Genomic DNA, 17506 nt, shown 5'->3' with positions numbered 1-17506 from the left:
GGTCAAAGTGTGGAGGAAAACATCAACATAAAGCAGTTTGCTTAACTCTGTAGAAGGGCACTCTGCAGCCACCACGTCTCAACTCACCACTCCTGTGGTGAAGATGGAAGCCTTGGCAAGAGTGTGCACGAGCACGTAAAGAAAGGGCCGTCCAGTTAATTCTGAGACCCAAATCTGTGTCGATAGACTACAACACCGAACCCACCTCCTGACGAATGAATCAACCAGGGATTTCTTCCCTGTGTGTGGAACCTTAAGGAAAGTGCCATAAACTTAGGTGTTGAGAACACTGGATCGATAGCATCTTACAACCCAGAGCTTCTGCCACGTAGACATAAATATTTGCCACGTTGGGTGGAAAGCAGAAGGAAAGTGGCTGAAACTTTGCTTCGAGAGAGGATCTTACCAAATCGATCCTTCGAGGCATGTCTTCTATCGTGTAGTGGGAAGCATTCAGATAAGTGCGTTTCTCAGCCTAAAGAAATGATTGTACACTTAACATTTGGAAAGAATTCTGTGGAAACCATCTGAAACTCACATTTTGTCTCATGAACCTGGAAGCATTGGCTCAAGGGTGAGGGAACATGTGACTCAGTGCGGTTTCCTAAACCCTGAGCACCGAGCCTCTGGTTAGAGAATGCCACTTCAAGCATCCTGATGCATGGAGAGAGAAGTTTTGTCAACCATCTGTATTGAACGGTAAGAGAAGTGCCCTGCCGAGAACACTAAGAGAGAGCGCCATCTAGAGACAACCTTCCAACTTCCATCTACCTTCATGAAGATGGATGTATTTTCCAAAAGTTTGTATTAAAACACAAGGCACGTGCTGTATGCTCACATAAGAACACCCTTTGTAGAAGATCTTCCAACTCACATCTTCTGTCATGAAGATGGAAGTACTTGCAGAAGTGTGAGTGAACGCATCAGGAGAGGTTCTAGCTAAGTAGCATTGAGAACCAAGTCTGTGTTGTAGGAAGGCAACAACGATCTAACGTCGTTACCCATGAATACGCACGCATTTCCCAAAACGTGTGTTGAAACTTCAGGAAAATGCCATAGACGTAACCCTCAGTAAGGAGAGGGAATGCAAAGTGTCTTCTACCTCCCGTCTGTCATGATGATGGAAGCTTGTTTCAGAGTGTGAATTTAAGGGTAAGGAAAGGGCCAGTAACCGATCTTTGAGAAAGATCACTGTATCGAAGCCATCTTCCATCTCACATCTTCGGATGTGAAGATGAAAACTTTTGCACAGGGGTGTAAGGAAATATAAGGAAAGTGCCACAGACTGAAATCTATGAAAGAACGCCGTACAGAAAGCATCTTGCATCCCACAATCTTCAGTCATGAGACCGGAAGCATGTGCAAAAGTGTACAAAAACATCAACATAAAGCACTTTGCTTAACGTGGTAGAAGAACACTGTGCAGCCACCATGTCTCAACTCATCACTCCTGTCGTGAAGATGGAGCTTTGTAAGGAAAGGGTAGTTAAGCAATCTTTGAGAAAGAATACTGTGTCGAAGCCCTCTTCCCTCTCACGTCTTCAGACGTGAATATGTAACCGTTTGCACAGGGGTGTAAGGAAATATAAGGAAAGTGCCACAGACTGAAATCTATGAAAGAACGCCGTACACAAAGCATCTTGCATCCCACAATCTTCAGTCATGAGAACGGAAGCATGGGTCAAAGTGTGGAGGAAAACATCAACATAAAGCAGTTTGCTTAACTCTGTAGAAGGGCACTCTGCAGCCACCACGTCTCAACTCACCACTCCTGTGGTGAAGATGGAAGCCTTGGCAAGAGTGTGCACGAGCACGTAAAGAAAGGGCCGTCCAGTTAATTCTGAGACCCAAATCTGTGTCGATAGACTACAACACCGAACCCACCTCCTGACGAATGAATCAACCAGGGATTTCTTCCCTGTGTGTGGAACCTTAAGGAAAGTGCCATAAACTTAACAGGAGATGAGGACACTGGATCGATTGCTTCTTACAACCCACGGCTTCTCTCTCGTAGACATAAACATTTGCCACGTTGTGTGGAAAGCAGAAGGAAAGTGGCTGAGACTTTGCTTCGAGAGAGGATCTTACCAAATCGATCCTTCGAGGCATGTCTTCTATCGTGTAGTGGGAAGCATTCAGATAAGTGCGTTTCTCAGCCTAAAGAAATGATTGTACACTTAACATTTGGAAAGAATTCTGTGGAAACCATCTGAAACTCACATTTTGTCTCATGAACCTGGAAGCATTGGCTCAAGGGTGAGGGAACATGTGACTCAGTGCGGTTTCCTAAACCCTGAGCACCGAGCCTCTGGTTAGAGAATGCCACTTCAAGCATCCTGATGCATGGAGAGAGAAGTTTTGTCAACCATCTGTATTGAACGGTAAGAGAAGTGCCCTGCCGAGAACACTAAGAGAGAGCGCCATCTAGAGACAACCTTCCAACTTCCATCTACCTTCATGAAGATGGATGTATTTTCCAAAAGTTTGTATTAAAACACAAGGCACGTGCTGTATGCTCACATAAGAACACCCTTTGTAGAAGATCTTCCAACTCACATCTTCTGTCATGAAGATGGAAGTACTTGCAGAAGTGTGAGTGAACGCATCAGGAGAGGTTCTAGCTAAGTAGCATTGAGAACCAAGTCTGTGTTGTAGGAAGGCAACAACGATCTAACGTCGTTACCCATGAATACGCACGCATTTCCCAAAACGTGTGTTGAAACTTCAGGAAAATGCCATAGACGTAACCCTCAGTAAGGAGAGGGAATGCAAAGTGTCTTCTACCTCCCGTCTGTCATGATGATGGAAGCTTGTTTCAGAGTGTGAATTTAAGGGTAAGGAAAGGGCCAGTAACCGATCTTTGAGAAAGATCACTGTATCGAAGCCATCTTCCATCTCACATCTTCGGATGTGAAGATGAAAACTTTTGCACAGGGGTGTAAGGAAATATAAGGAAAGTGCCACAGACTGAAATCTATGAAAGAACGCCGTACAGAAAGCATCTTGCATCCCACAATCTTCAGTCATGAGACCGGAAGCATGTGCAAAAGTGTACAAAAACATCAACATAAAGCACTTTGCTTAACGTGGTAGAAGAACACTGTGCAGCCACCATGTCTCAACTCATCACTCCTGTCGTGAAGATGGAGCTTTGTAAGGAAAGGGTAGTTAAGCAATCTTTGAGAAAGAATACTGTGTCGAAGCCATCTTCCCTCTCACGTCTTCAGACGTGAATATGTAACCGTTTGCACAGGGGTGTAAGGAAATATAAGGAAAGTGCCACAGACTGAAATCTATGAAAGAACGCCGTACACAAAGCATCTTGCATCCCACAATCTTCAGTCATGAGAACGGAAGCATGGGTCAAAGTGTGGAGGAAAACATCAACATAAAGCAGTTTGCTTAACTCTGTAGAAGGGCACTCTGCAGCCACCACGTCTCAACTCACCACTCCTGTGGTGAAGATGGAAGCCTTGGCAAGAGTGTGCACGAGCACGTAAAGAAAGGGCCGTCCAGTTAATTCTGAGACCCAAATCTGTGTCGATAGACTACAACACCGAACCCACCTCCTGACGAATGAATCAACCAGGGATTTCTTCCCTGTGTGTGGAACCTTAAGGAAAGTGCCATAAACTTAACAGGAGATGAGGACACTGGATCGATTGCTTCTTACAACCCACGGCTTCTCTCTCGTAGACATAAACATTTGCCACGTTGTGTGGAAAGCAGAAGGAAAGTGGCTGAGACGTTGCTTCGAGAGAGGATCTTACCAAATCGATCCTTCGAGGCATGTCTTCTATCGTGTAGTGGGAAGCATTCAGATAAGTGCGTTTCTCAGCCTAAAGAAATGATTGTACACTTAACATTTGGAAAGAATTCTGTGGAAACCGTCTGAAACTCACATTTTGTCTCATGAACCTGGAAGCATTGGCTCAAGGGTGAGGGAACATGTGACTCAGTGCGGTTTCCTAAACCCTGAGCACCGAGCCTCTGGTTAGAGAATGCCACTTCAAGCATCCTGATGCATGGAGAGAGAAGTTTTGTCAACCATCTGTATTGAACGGTAAGAGAAGTGCCCTGCCGAGAACACTAAGAGAGAGCGCCATCTAGAGACAACCTTCCAACTTCCATCTACCTTCATGAAGATGGATGTATTTTCCAAAAGTTTGTATGAAAACACAAGGCACGTGCTGTATGCTCACATAAGAACACCCTTTGTAGAAGATCTTCCAACTCACATCTTCTGTCATGAAGATGGAAGTACTTGCAGAAGTGTGAGTGAACGCATCAGGAGAGGTTCTAGCTAAGTAGCATTGAGAACCAAGTCTGTGTTGTAGGAAGGCAACAACGATCTAACGTCGTTACCCATGAATACGCACGCATTTCCCAAAACGTGTGTTGAAACTTCAGGAAAATGCCATAGACGTAACCCTCAGTAAGGAGAGGGAATGCAAAGTGTCTTCTACCTCCCGTCTGTCATGATGATGGAAGCTTGTTTCAGAGTGTGAATTTAAGGGTAAGGAAAGGGCCAGTAACCGATCTTTGAGAAAGATCACTGTATCGAAGCCATCTTCCATCTCACATCTTCGGATGTGAAGATGAAAACTTTTGCACAGGGGTGTAAGGAAATATAAGGAAAGTGCCACAGACTGAAATCTATGAAAGAACGCCGTACAGAAAGCATCTTGCATCCCACAATCTTCAGTCATGAGACCGGAAGCATGTGCAAAAGTGTACAAAAACATCAACATAAAGCACTTTGCTTAACGTGGTAGAAGAACACTGTGCAGCCACCATGTCTCAACTCATCACTCCTGTCGTGAAGATGGAGCTTTGTAAGGAAAGGGTAGTTAAGCAATCTTTGAGAAAGAATACTGTGTCGAAGCCATCTTCCCTCTCACGTCTTCAGACGTGAATATGTAACCGTTTGCACAGGGGTGTAAGGAAATATAAGGAAAGTGCCACAGACTGAAATCTATGAAAGAACGCCGTACACAAAGCATCTTGCATCCCACAATCTTCAGTCATGAGAACGGAAGCATGGGTCAAAGTGTGGAGGAAAACATCAACATAAAGCAGTTTGCTTAACTCTGTAGAAGGGCACTCTGCAGCCACCACGTCTCAACTCACCACTCCTGTGGTGAAGATGGAAGCCTTGGCAAGAGTGTGCACGAGCACGTAAAGAAAGGGCCGTCCAGTTAATTCTGAGACCCAAATCTGTGTCGATAGACTACAACACCGAACCCACCTCCTGACGAATGAATCAACCAGGGATTTCTTCCCTGTGTGTGGAACCTTAAGGAAAGTGCCATAAACTTAACAGGAGATGAGGACACTGGATCGATTGCTTCTTACAACCCACGGCTTCTCTCTCGTAGACATAAACATTTGCCACGTTGGGTGGAAAGCAGAAGGAAAGTGGCTGAGACGTTGCTTCGAGAGAGGATCTTACCAAATCGATCCTTCGAGGCATGTCTTCTATCGTGTAGTGGGAAGCATTCAGATAAGTGCGTTTCTCAGCCTAAAGAAATGATTGTACACTTAACATTTGGAAAGAATTCTGTGGAAACCATCTGAAACTCACATTTTGTCTCATGAACCTGGAAGCATTGGCTCAAGGGTGAGGGAACATGTGACTCAGTGCGGTTTCCTAAACCCTGAGCACCGAGCCTCTGGTTAGAGAATGCCACTTCAAGCATCCTGATGCATGGAGAGAGAAGTTTTGTCAACCATCTGTATTGAACGGTAAGAGAAGTGCCCTGCCGAGAACACTAAGAGAGAGCGCCATCTAGAGACAACCTTCCAACTTCCATCTACCTTCAGGAAGATGGATGTATTTTCCAAAAGTTTGTATTAAAACACAAGGCACGTGCTGTATGCTCACATAAGAACACCCTTTGTAGAAGATCTTCCAACTCACATCTTCTGTCATGAAGATGGAAGTACTTGCAGAAGTGTGAGTGAACGCATCAGGAGAGGTTCTAGCTAAGTAGCATTGAGAACCAAGTCTGTGTTGTAGGAAGGCAACAACGATCTAACGTCGTTACCCATGAATACGCACGCATTTCCCAAAACGTGTGTTGAAACTTCAGGAAAATGCCATAGACGTAACCCTCAGTAAGGAGAGGGAATGCAAAGTGTCTTCTACCTCCCGTCTGTCATGATGATGGAAGCTTGTTTCAGAGTGTGAATTTAAGGGTAAGGAAAGGGCCAGTAACCGATCTTTGAGAAAGATCACTGTATCGAAGCCATCTTCCATCTCACATCTTCGGATGTGAAGATGAAAACTTTTGCACAGGGGTGTAAGGAAATATAAGGAAAGTGCCACAGACTGAAATCTATGAAAGAACGCCGTACAGAAAGCATCTTGCATCCCACAATCTTCAGTCATGAGACCGGAAGCATGTGCAAAAGTGTACAAAAACAACATAAAGCACTTTGCTTAACGTGGTAGAAGAACACTGTGCAGCCACCATGTCTCAACTCATCACTCCTGTCGTGAAGATGGAGCTTTGTAAGGAAAGGGTAGTTAAGCAATCTTTGAGAAAGAATACTGTGTCGAAGCCATCTTCCCTCTCACGTCTTCAGACGTGAATATGTAACCGTTTGCACAGGGGTGTAAGGAAATATAAGGAAAGTGCCACAGACTGAAATCTATGAAAGAACGCCGTACACAAAGCATCTTGCATCCCACAATCTTCAGTCATGAGAACGGAAGCATGGGTCAAAGTGTGGAGGAAAACATCAACATAAAGCAGTTTGCTTAACTCTGTAGAAGGGCACTCTGCAGCCACCACGTCTCAACTCACCACTCCTGTGGTGAAGATGGAAGCCTTGGCAAGAGTGTGCACGAGCACGTAAAGAAAGGGCCGTCCAGTTAATTCTGAGACCCAAATCTGTGTCGATAGACTACAACACCGAACCCACCTCCTGACGAATGAATCAACCAGGGATTTCTTCCCTGTGTGTGGAACCTTAAGGAAAGTGCCATAAACTTAACAGGAGATGAGGACACTGGATCGATTGCTTCTTACAACCCACGGCTTCTCTCTCGTAGACATAAACATTTGCCACGTTGTGTGGAAAGCAGAAGGAAAGTGGCTGAGACTTTGCTTCGAGAGAGGATCTTACCAAATCGATCCTTCGAGGCATGTCTTCTATCGTGTAGTGGGAAGCATTCAGATAAGTGCGTTTCTCAGCCTAAAGAAATGATTGTACACTTAACATTTGGAAAGAATTCTGTGGAAACCATCTGAAACTCACATTTTGTCTCATGAACCTGGAAGCATTGGCTCAAGGGTGAGGGAACATGTGACTCAGTGCGGTTTCCTAAACCCTGAGCACCGAGCCTCTGGTTAGAGAATGCCACTTCAAGCATCCTGATGCATGGAGAGAGAAGTTTTGTCAACCATCTGTATTGAACGGTAAGAGAAGTGCCCTGCCGAGAACACTAAGAGAGAGCGCCATCTAGAGACAACCTTCCAACTTCCATCTACCTTCATGAAGATGGATGTATTTTCCAAAAGTTTGTATTAAAACACAAGGCACGTGCTGTATGCTCACATAAGAACACCCTTTGTAGAAGATCTTCCAACTCACATCTTCTGTCATGAAGATGGAAGTACTTGCAGAAGTGTGAGTGAACGCATCAGGAGAGGTTCTAGCTAAGTAGCATTGAGAACCAAGTCTGTGTTGTAGGAAGGCAACAACGATCTAACGTCGTTACCCATGAATACGCACGCATTTCCCAAAACGTGTGTTGAAACTTCAGGAAAATGCCATAGACGTAACCCTCAGTAAGGAGAGGGAATGCAAAGTGTCTTCTACCTCCCGTCTGTCATGATGATGGAAGCTTGTTTCAGAGTGTGAATTTAAGGGTAAGGAAAGGGCCAGTAACCGATCTTTGAGAAAGATCACTGTATCGAAGCCATCTTCCATCTCACATCTTCGGATGTGAAGATGAAAACTTTTGCACAGGGGTGTAAGGAAATATAAGGAAAGTGCCACAGACTGAAATCTATGAAAGAACGCCGTACAGAAAGCATCTTGCATCCCACAATCTTCAGTCATGAGACCGGAAGCATGTGCAAAAGTGTACAAAAACATCAACATAAAGCACTTTGCTTAACGTGGTAGAAGAACACTGTGCAGCCACCATGTCTCAACTCATCACTCCTGTCGTGAAGATGGAGCTTTGTAAGGAAAGGGTAGTTAAGCAATCTTTGAGAAAGAATACTGTGTCGAAGCCCTCTTCCCTCTCACGTCTTCAGACGTGAATATGTAACCGTTTGCACAGGGGTGTAAGGAAATATAAGGAAAGTGCCACAGACTGAAATCTATGAAAGAACGCCGTACACAAAGCATCTTGCATCCCACAATCTTCAGTCATGAGAACGGAAGCATGGGTCAAAGTGTGGAGGAAAACATCAACATAAAGCAGTTTGCTTAACTCTGTAGAAGGGCACTCTGCAGCCACCACGTCTCAACTCACCACTCCTGTGGTGAAGATGGAAGCCTTGGCAAGAGTGTGCACGAGCACGTAAAGAAAGGGCCGTCCAGTTAATTCTGAGACCCAAATCTGTGTCGATAGACTACAACACCGAACCCACCTCCTGACGAATGAATCAACCAGGGATTTCTTCCCTGTGTGTGGAACCCTAAGGAAAGTGCCATAAACTTAACAGGAGATGAGGACACTGGATCGATTGCTTCTTACAACCCACGGCTTCTCTCTCGTAGACATAAACATTTGCCACGTTGGGTGGAAAGCAGAAGGAAAGTGGCTGAGACTTTGCTTCGAGAGAGGATCTTACCAAATCGATCCTTCGAGGCATGTCTTCTATCGTGTAGTGGGAAGCATTCAGATAAGTGCGTTTCTCAGCCTAAAGAAATGATTGTACACTTAACATTTGGAAAGAATTCTGTGGAAACCATCTGAAACTCACATTTTGTCTCATGAACCTGGAAGCATTGGCTCAAGGGTGAGGGAACATGTGACTCAGTGCGGTTTCCTAAACCCTGAGCACCGAGCCTCTGGTTAGAGAATGCCACTTCAAGCATCCTGATGCATGGAGAGAGAAGTTTTGTCAACCATCTGTATTGAACGGTAAGAGAAGTGCCCTGCCGAGAACACTAAGAGAGAGCGCCATCTAGAGACAACCTTCCAACTTCCATCTACCTTCATGAAGATGGATGTATTTTCCAAAAGTTTGTATTAAAACACAAGGCACGTGCTGTATGCTCACATAAGAACACCCTTTGTAGAAGATCTTCCAACTCACATCTTCTGTCATGAAGATGGAAGTACTTGCAGAAGTGTGAGTGAACGCATCAGGAGAGGTTCTAGCTAAGTAGCATTGAGAACCAAGTCTGTGTTGTAGGAAGGCAACAACGATCTAACGTCGTTACCCATGAATACGCACGCATTTCCCAAAACGTGTGTTGAAACTTCAGGAAAATGCCATAGACGTAACCCTCAGTAAGGAGAGGGAATGCAAAGTGTCTTCTACCTCCCGTCTGTCATGATGATGGAAGCTTGTTTCAGAGTGTGAATTTAAGGGTAAGGAAAGGGCCAGTAACCGATCTTTGAGAAAGATCACTGTATCGAAGCCATCTTCCATCTCACATCTTCGGATGTGAAGATGAAAACTTTTGCACAGGGGTGTAAGGAAATATAAGGAAAGTGCCACAGACTGAAATCTATGAAAGAACGCCGTACAGAAAGCATCTTGCATCCCACAATCTTCAGTCATGAGACCGGAAGCATGTGCAAAAGTGTACAAAAACATCAACATAAAGCACTTTGCTTAACGTGGTAGAAGAACACTGTGCAGCCACCATGTCTCAACTCATCACTCCTGTCGTGAAGATGGAGCTTTGTAAGGAAAGGGTAGTTAAGCAATCTTTGAGAAAGAATACTGTGTCGAAGCCCTCTTCCCTCTCACGTCTTCAGACGTGAATATGTAACCGTTTGCACAGGGGTGTAAGGAAATATAAGGAAAGTGCCACAGACTGAAATCTATGAAAGAACGCCGTACACAAAGCATCTTGCATCCCACAATCTTCAGTCATGAGAACGGAAGCATGGGTCAAAGCGTGGAGGAAAACATCAACATAAAGCAGTTTGCTTAACTCTGTAGAAGGGCACTCTGCAGCCACCACGTCTCAACTCACCACTCCTGTGGTGAAGATGGAAGCCTTGGCAAGAGTGTGCACGAGCACGTAAAGAAAGGGCCGTCCAGTTAATTCTGAGACCCAAATCTGTGTCGATAGACTACAACACCGAACCCACCTCCTGACGAATGAATCAACCAGGGATTTCTTCCCTGTGTGTGGAACCTTAAGGAAAGTGCCATAAACTTAACAGGAGATGAGGACACTGGATCGATTGCTTCTTACAACCCACGGCTTCTCTCTCGTAGACATAAACATTTGCCACGTTGTGTGGAAAGCAGAAGGAAAGTGGCTGAGACTTTGCTTCGAGAGAGGATCTTACCAAATCGATCCTTCGAGGCATGTCTTCTATCGTGTAGTGGGAAGCATTCAGATAAGTGCGTTTCTCAGCCTAAAGAAATGATTGTACACTTAACATTTGGAAAGAATTCTGTGGAAACCATCTGAAACTCACATTTTGTCTCATGAACCTGGAAGCATTGGCTCAAGGGTGAGGGAACATGTGACTCAGTGCGGTTTCCTAAACCCTGAGCACCGAGCCTCTGGTTAGAGAATGCCACTTCAAGCATCCTGATGCATGGAGAGAGAAGTTTTGTCAACCATCTGTATTGAACGGTAAGAGAAGTGCCCTGCCGAGAACACTAAGAGAGAGCGCCATCTAGAGACAACCTTCCAACTTCCATCTACCTTCATGAAGATGGATGTATTTTCCAAAAGTTTGTATTAAAACACAAGGCACGTGCTGTATGCTCACATAAGAACACCCTTTGTAGAAGATCTTCCAACTCACATCTTCTGTCATGAAGATGGAAGTACTTGCAGAAGTGTGAGTGAACGCATCAGGAGAGGTTCTAGCTAAGTAGCATTGAGAACCAAGTCTGTGTTGTAGGAAGGCAACAACGATCTAACGTCGTTACCCATGAATACGCACGCATTTCCCAAAACGTGTGTTGAAACTTCAGGAAAATGCCATAGACGTAACCCTCAGTAAGGAGAGGGAATGCAAAGTGTCTTCTACCTCCCGTCTGTCATGATGATGGAAGCTTGTTTCAGAGTGTGAATTTAAGGGTAAGGAAAGGGCCAGTAACCGATCTTTGAGAAAGATCACTGTATCGAAGCCATCTTCCATCTCACATCTTCGGATGTGAAGATGAAAACTTTTGCACAGGGGTGTAAGGAAATATAAGGAAAGTGCCACAGACTGAAATCTATGAAAGAACGCCGTACAGAAAGCATCTTGCATCCCACAATCTTCAGTCATGAGACCGGAAGCATGTGCAAAAGTGTACAAAAACATCAACATAAAGCACTTTGCTTAACGTGGTAGAAGAACACTGTGCAGCCACCATGTCTCAACTCATCACTCCTGTCGTGAAGATGGAGCTTTGTAAGGAAAGGGTAGTTAAGCAATCTTTGAGAAAGAATACTGTGTCGAAGCCCTCTTCCCTCTCACGTCTTCAGACGTGAATATGTAACCGTTTGCACAGGGGTGTAAGGAAATATAAGGAAAGTGCCACAGACTGAAATCTATGAAAGAACGCCGTACACAAAGCATCTTGCATCCCACAATCTTCAGTCATGAGAACGGAAGCATGGGTCAAAGCGTGGAGGAAAACATCAACATAAAGCAGTTTGCTTAACTCTGTAGAAGGGCACTCTGCAGCCACCACGTCTCAACTCACCACTCCTGTGGTGAAGATGGAAGCCTTGGCAAGAGTGTGCACGAGCACGTAAAGAAAGGGCCGTCCAGTTAATTCTGAGACCCAAATCTGTGTCGATAGACTACAACACCGAACCCACCTCCTGACGAATGAATCAACCAGGGATTTCTTCCCTGTGTGTGGAACCTTAAGGAAAGTGCCATAAACTTAACAGGAGATGAGGACACTGGATCGATTGCTTCTTACAACCCACGGCTTCTCTCTCGTAGACATAAACATTTGCCACGTTGTGTGGAAAGCAGAAGGAAAGTGGCTGAGACTTTGCTTCGAGAGAGGATCTTACCAAATCGATCCTTCGAGGCATGTCTTCTATCGTGTAGTGGGAAGCATTCAGATAAGTGCGTTTCTCAGCCTAAAGAAATGATTGTACACTTAACATTTGGAAAGAATTCTGTGGAAACCATCTGAAACTCACATTTTGTCTCATGAACCTGGAAGCATTGGCTCAAGGGTGAGGGAACATGTGACTCAGTGCGGTTTCCTAAACCCTGAGCACCGAGCCTCTGGTTAGAGAATGCCACTTCAAGCATCCTGATGCATGGAGAGAGAAGTTTTGTCAACCATCTGTATTGAACGGTAAGAGAAGTGCCCTGCCGAGAACACTAAGAGAGAGCGCCATCTAGAGACAACCTTCCAACTTCCATCTACCTTCATGAAGATGGATGTATTTTCCAAAAGTTTGTATTAAAACACAAGGCACGTGCTGTATGCTCACATAAGAACACCCTTTGTAGAAGATCTTCCAACTCACATCTTCTGTCATGAAGATGGAAGTACTTGCAGAAGTGTGAGTGAACGCATCAGGAGAGGTTCTAGCTAAGTAGCATTGAGAACCAAGTCTGTGTTGTAGGAAGGCAACAACGATCTAACGTCGTTACCCATGAATACGCACGCATTTCCCAAAACGTGTGTTGAAACTTCAGGAAAATGCCATAGACGTAACCCTCAGTAAGGAGAGGGAATGCAAAGTGTCTTCTACCTCCCGTCTGTCATGATGATGGAAGCTTGTTTCAGAGTGTGAATTTAAGGGTAAGGAAAGGGCCAGTAACCGATCTTTGAGAAAGATCACTGTATCGAAGCCATCTTCCATCTCACATCTTCGGATGTGAAGATGAAAACTTTTGCACAGGGGTGTAAGGAAATATAAGGAAAGTGCCACAGACTGAAATCTATGAAAGAACGCCGTACAGAAAGCATCTTGCATCCCACAATCTTCAGTCATGAGACCGGAAGCATGTGCAAAAGTGTACAAAAACATCAACATAAAGCACTTTGCTTAACGTGGTAGAAGAACACTGTGCAGCCACCATGTCTCAACTCATCACTCCTGTCGTGAAGATGGAGCTTTGTAAGGAAAGGGTAGTTAAGCAATCTTTGAGAAAGAATACTGTGTCGAAGCCCTCTTCCCTCTCACGTCTTCAGACGTGAATATGTAACCGTTTGCACAGGGGTGTAAGGAAATATAAGGAAAGTGCCACAGACTGAAATCTATGAAAGAACGCCGTACACAAAGCATCTTGCATCCCACAATCTTCAGTCATGAGAACGGAAGCATGGGTCAAAGTGTGGAGGAAAACATCAACATAAAGCAGTTTGCTTAACTCTGTAGAAGGGCACTCTGCAGCCACCACGTCTCAACTCACCACTCCTGTGGTGAAGATGGAAGCCTTGGCAAGAGTGTGCACGAGCACGTAAAGAAAGGGCCGTCCAGTTAATTCTGAGACCCAAATCTGTGTCGATAGACTACAACACCGAACCCACCTCCTGACGAATGAATCAACCAGGGATTTCTTCCCTGTGTGTGGAACCTTAAGGAAAGTGCCATAAACTTAACAGGAGATGAGGACACTGGATCGATTGCTTCTTACAACCCACGGCTTCTCTCTCGTAGACATAAACATTTGCCACGTTGTGTGGAAAGCAGAAGGAAAGTGGCTGAGACTTTGCTTCGAGAGAGGATCTTACCAAATCGATCCTTCGAGGCATGTCTTCTATCGTGTAGTGGGAAGCATTCAGATAAGTGCGTTTCTCAGCATAAAGAAATGATTGTACACTTAACATTTGGAAAGAATTCTGTGGAAACCATCTGAAACTCACATTTTGTCTCATGAACCTGGAAGCATTGGCTCAAGGGTGAGGGAACATGTGACTCAGTGCGGTTTCCTAAACCCTGAGCACCGAGCCTCTGGTTAGAGAATGCCACTTCAAGCATCCTGATGCATGGAGAGAGAAGTTTTGTCAACCATCTGTATTGAACGGTAAGAGAAGTGCCCTGCCGAGAACACTAAGAGAGAGCGCCATCTAGAGACAACCTTCCAACTTCCATCTACCTTCATGAAGATGGATGTATTTTCCAAAAGTTTGTATGAAAACACAAGGCACGTGCTGTATGCTCACATAAGAACACCCTTTGTAGAAGATCTTCCAACTCACATCTTCTGTCATGAAGATGGAAGTACTTGCAGAAGTGTGAGTGAACGCATCAGGAGAGGTTCTAGCTAAGTAGCATTGAGAACCAAGTCTGTGTTGTAGGAAGGCAACAACGATCTAACGTCGTTACCCATGAATACGCACGCATTTCCCAAAACGTGTGTTGAAACTTCAGGAAAATGCCATAGACGTAACCCTCAGTAAGGAGAGGGAATGCAAAGTGTCTTCTACCTCCCGTCTGTCATGATGATGGAAGCTTGTTTCAGAGTGTGAATTTAAGGGTAAGGAAAGGGCCAGTAACCGATCTTTGAGAAAGATCACTGTATCGAAGCCATCTTCCATCTCACATCTTCGGATGTGAAGATGAAAACTTTTGCACAGGGGTGTAAGGAAATATAAGGAAAGTGCCACAGACTGAAATCTATGAAAGAACGCCGTACAGAAAGCATCTTGCATCCCACAATCTTCAGTCATGAGACCGGAAGCATGTGCAAAAGTGTACAAAAACATCAACGTAAAGCACTTTGCTTAACGTGGTAGAAGAACACTGTGCAGCCACCATGTCTCAACTCATCACTCCTGTCGTGAAGATGGAGCTTTGTAAGGAAAGGGTAGTTAAGCAATCTTTGAGAAAGAATACTGTGTCGAAGCCATCTTCCCTCTCACGTCTTCAGACGTGAATATGTAACCGTTTGCACAGGGGTGTAAGGAAATATAAGGAAAGTGCCACAGACTGAAATCTATGAAAGAACGCCGTACACAAAGCATCTTGCATCCCACAATCTTCAGTCATGAGAACGGAAGCATGGGTCAAAGTGTGGAGGAAAACATCAACATAAAGCAGTTTGCTTAACTCTGTAGAAGGGCACTCTGCAGCCACCACGTCTCAACTCACCACTCCTGTGGTGAAGATGGAAGCCTTGGCAAGAGTGTGCACGAGCACGTAAAGAAAGGGCCGTCCAGTTAATTCTGAGACCCAAATCTGTGTCGATAGACTACAACACCGAACCCACCTCCTGACGAATGAATCAACCAGGGATTTCTTCCCTGTGTGTGGAACCTTAAGGAAAGTGCCATAAACTTAACAGGAGATGAGGACACTGGATCGATTGCTTCTTACAACCCACGGCTTCTCTCTCGTAGACATAAACATTTGCCACGTTGGGTGGAAAGCAGAAGGAAAGTGGCTGAGACTTTGCTTCGAGAGAGGATCTTACCAAATCGATCCTTCGAGGCATGTCTTCTATCGTGTAGTGGGAAGCATTCAGATAAGTGCGTTTCTCAGCATAAAGAAATGATTGTACACTTAACATTTGGAAAGAATTCTGTGGAAACCATCTGAAACTCACATTTTGTCTCATGAACCTGGAAGCATTGGCTCAAGGGTGAGGGAACATGTGACTCAGTGCGGTTTCCTAAACCCTGAGCACCGAGCCTCTGGTTAGAGAATGCCACTTCAAGCATCCTGATGCATGGAGAGAGAAGTTTTGTCAACCATCTGTATTGAACGGTAAGAGAAGTGCCCTGCCGAGAACACTAAGAGAGAGCGCCATCTAGAGACAACCTTCCAACTTCCATCTACCTTCATGAAGATGGATGTATTTTCCAAAAGTTTGTATTAAAACACAAGGCACGTGCTGTATGCTCACATAAGAACACCCTTTGTAGAAGATCTTCCAACTCACATCTTCTGTCATGAAGATGGAAGTACTTGCAGAAGTGTGAGTGAACGCATCAGGAGAGGTTCTAGCTAAGTAGCATTGAGAACCAAGTCTGTGTTGTAGGAAGGCAACAACAATCTAACGTCGTTACCCATGAATACGCACACATTTCCCAAAACGTGTGTTGAAACTTCAGGAAAATGCCATAGACGTAACCCTCAGTAAGGAGAGGGAATGCAAAGTGTCTTCTACCTCCCGTCTGTCATGATGATGGAAGCTTGTTTCAGAGTGTGAATTTAAGGGTAAGGAAAGGGCCAGTAACCGATCTTTGAGAAAGATCACTGTATCGAAGCCATCTTCCATCTCACATCTTCGGATGTGAAGATGAAAACTTTTGCACAGGGGTGTAAGGAAATATAAGGAAAGTGCCACAGACTGAAATCTATGAAAGAACGCCGTACAGAAAGCATCTTGCATCCCACAATCTTCAGTCATGAGACCGGAAGCATGTGCAAAAGTGTACAAAAACATCAACATAAAGCACTTTGCTTAACGTGGTAGAAGAACACTGTGCTGCCACCATGTCTCAACTCATCACTCCTGTCGTGAAGATGGAGCTTTGTAAGGAAAGGGTAGTTAAGCAATCTTTGAGAAAGAATACTGTGTCGAAGCCCTCTTCCCTCTCACGTCTTCAGACGTGAATATGTAACCGTTTGCACAGGGGTGTAAGGAAATATAAGGAAAGTGCCACAGACTGAAATCTATGAAAGAACGCCGTACACAAAGCATCTTGCATCCCACAATCTTCAGTCATGAGAACGGAAGCATGGGTCAAAGCGTGGAGGAAAACATCAACATAAAGCAGTTTGCTTAACTCTGTAGAAGGGCACTCTGCAGCCACCACGTCTCAACTCACCACTCCTGTGGTGAAGATGGAAGCTTTGGCAAGAGTGTGCACGAGCACGTAAAGAAAGGGCCGTCCAGTTAATTCTGAGACCCAAATCTGTGTCGATAGACTACAACACCGAACCCACCTCCTGACGAATGAATCAACCAGGGATTTCTTCCCTGTGTGTGGAACCTTAAGGAAAGTGCCATAAACTTAGGTGTTGAGAACACTGGATCGATAGCATCTTACAACCCAGAGCTTCTGCCACGTAGACATAAATATTTGCCACGTTGGGTGGAAAGCAGAAGGAAAGTGGCTGAAACTTTGCTTCGAGAGAGGATCTTACCAAATCGATCCTTCGAGGCATGTCTTCTATCGTGTAGTGGGAAGCATTCAGATAAGTGCGTTTCTCAGCCTAAAGAAATGATTGTACACTTAACATTTGGAAAGAATTCTGTGGAAACCATCTGAAACTCACATTTTGTCTCATGAACCTGGAAGCATTGGCTCAAGGGTGAGGGAACATGTGACTCAGTGCGGTTTCCTAAACCCTGAGCACCGAGCCTCTGGTTAGAGAATGCCACTTCAAGCATCCTGATGCATGGAGAGAGAAGTTTTGTCAACCATCTGTA

The sequence above is a fragment of the Ursus americanus genome, chromosome 16, assembly GCF_024610735.1.
Source record: "Ursus americanus isolate L20-20 chromosome 16, mUrsAme1.1.p, whole genome shotgun sequence".
NCBI classification, from domain to species: Eukaryota; Metazoa; Chordata; class Mammalia; order Carnivora; family Ursidae; genus Ursus; species Ursus americanus.
The sequence above is the reverse complement of the archived record's forward strand: the minus strand, read 5'-3'. Positions refer to the sequence as shown.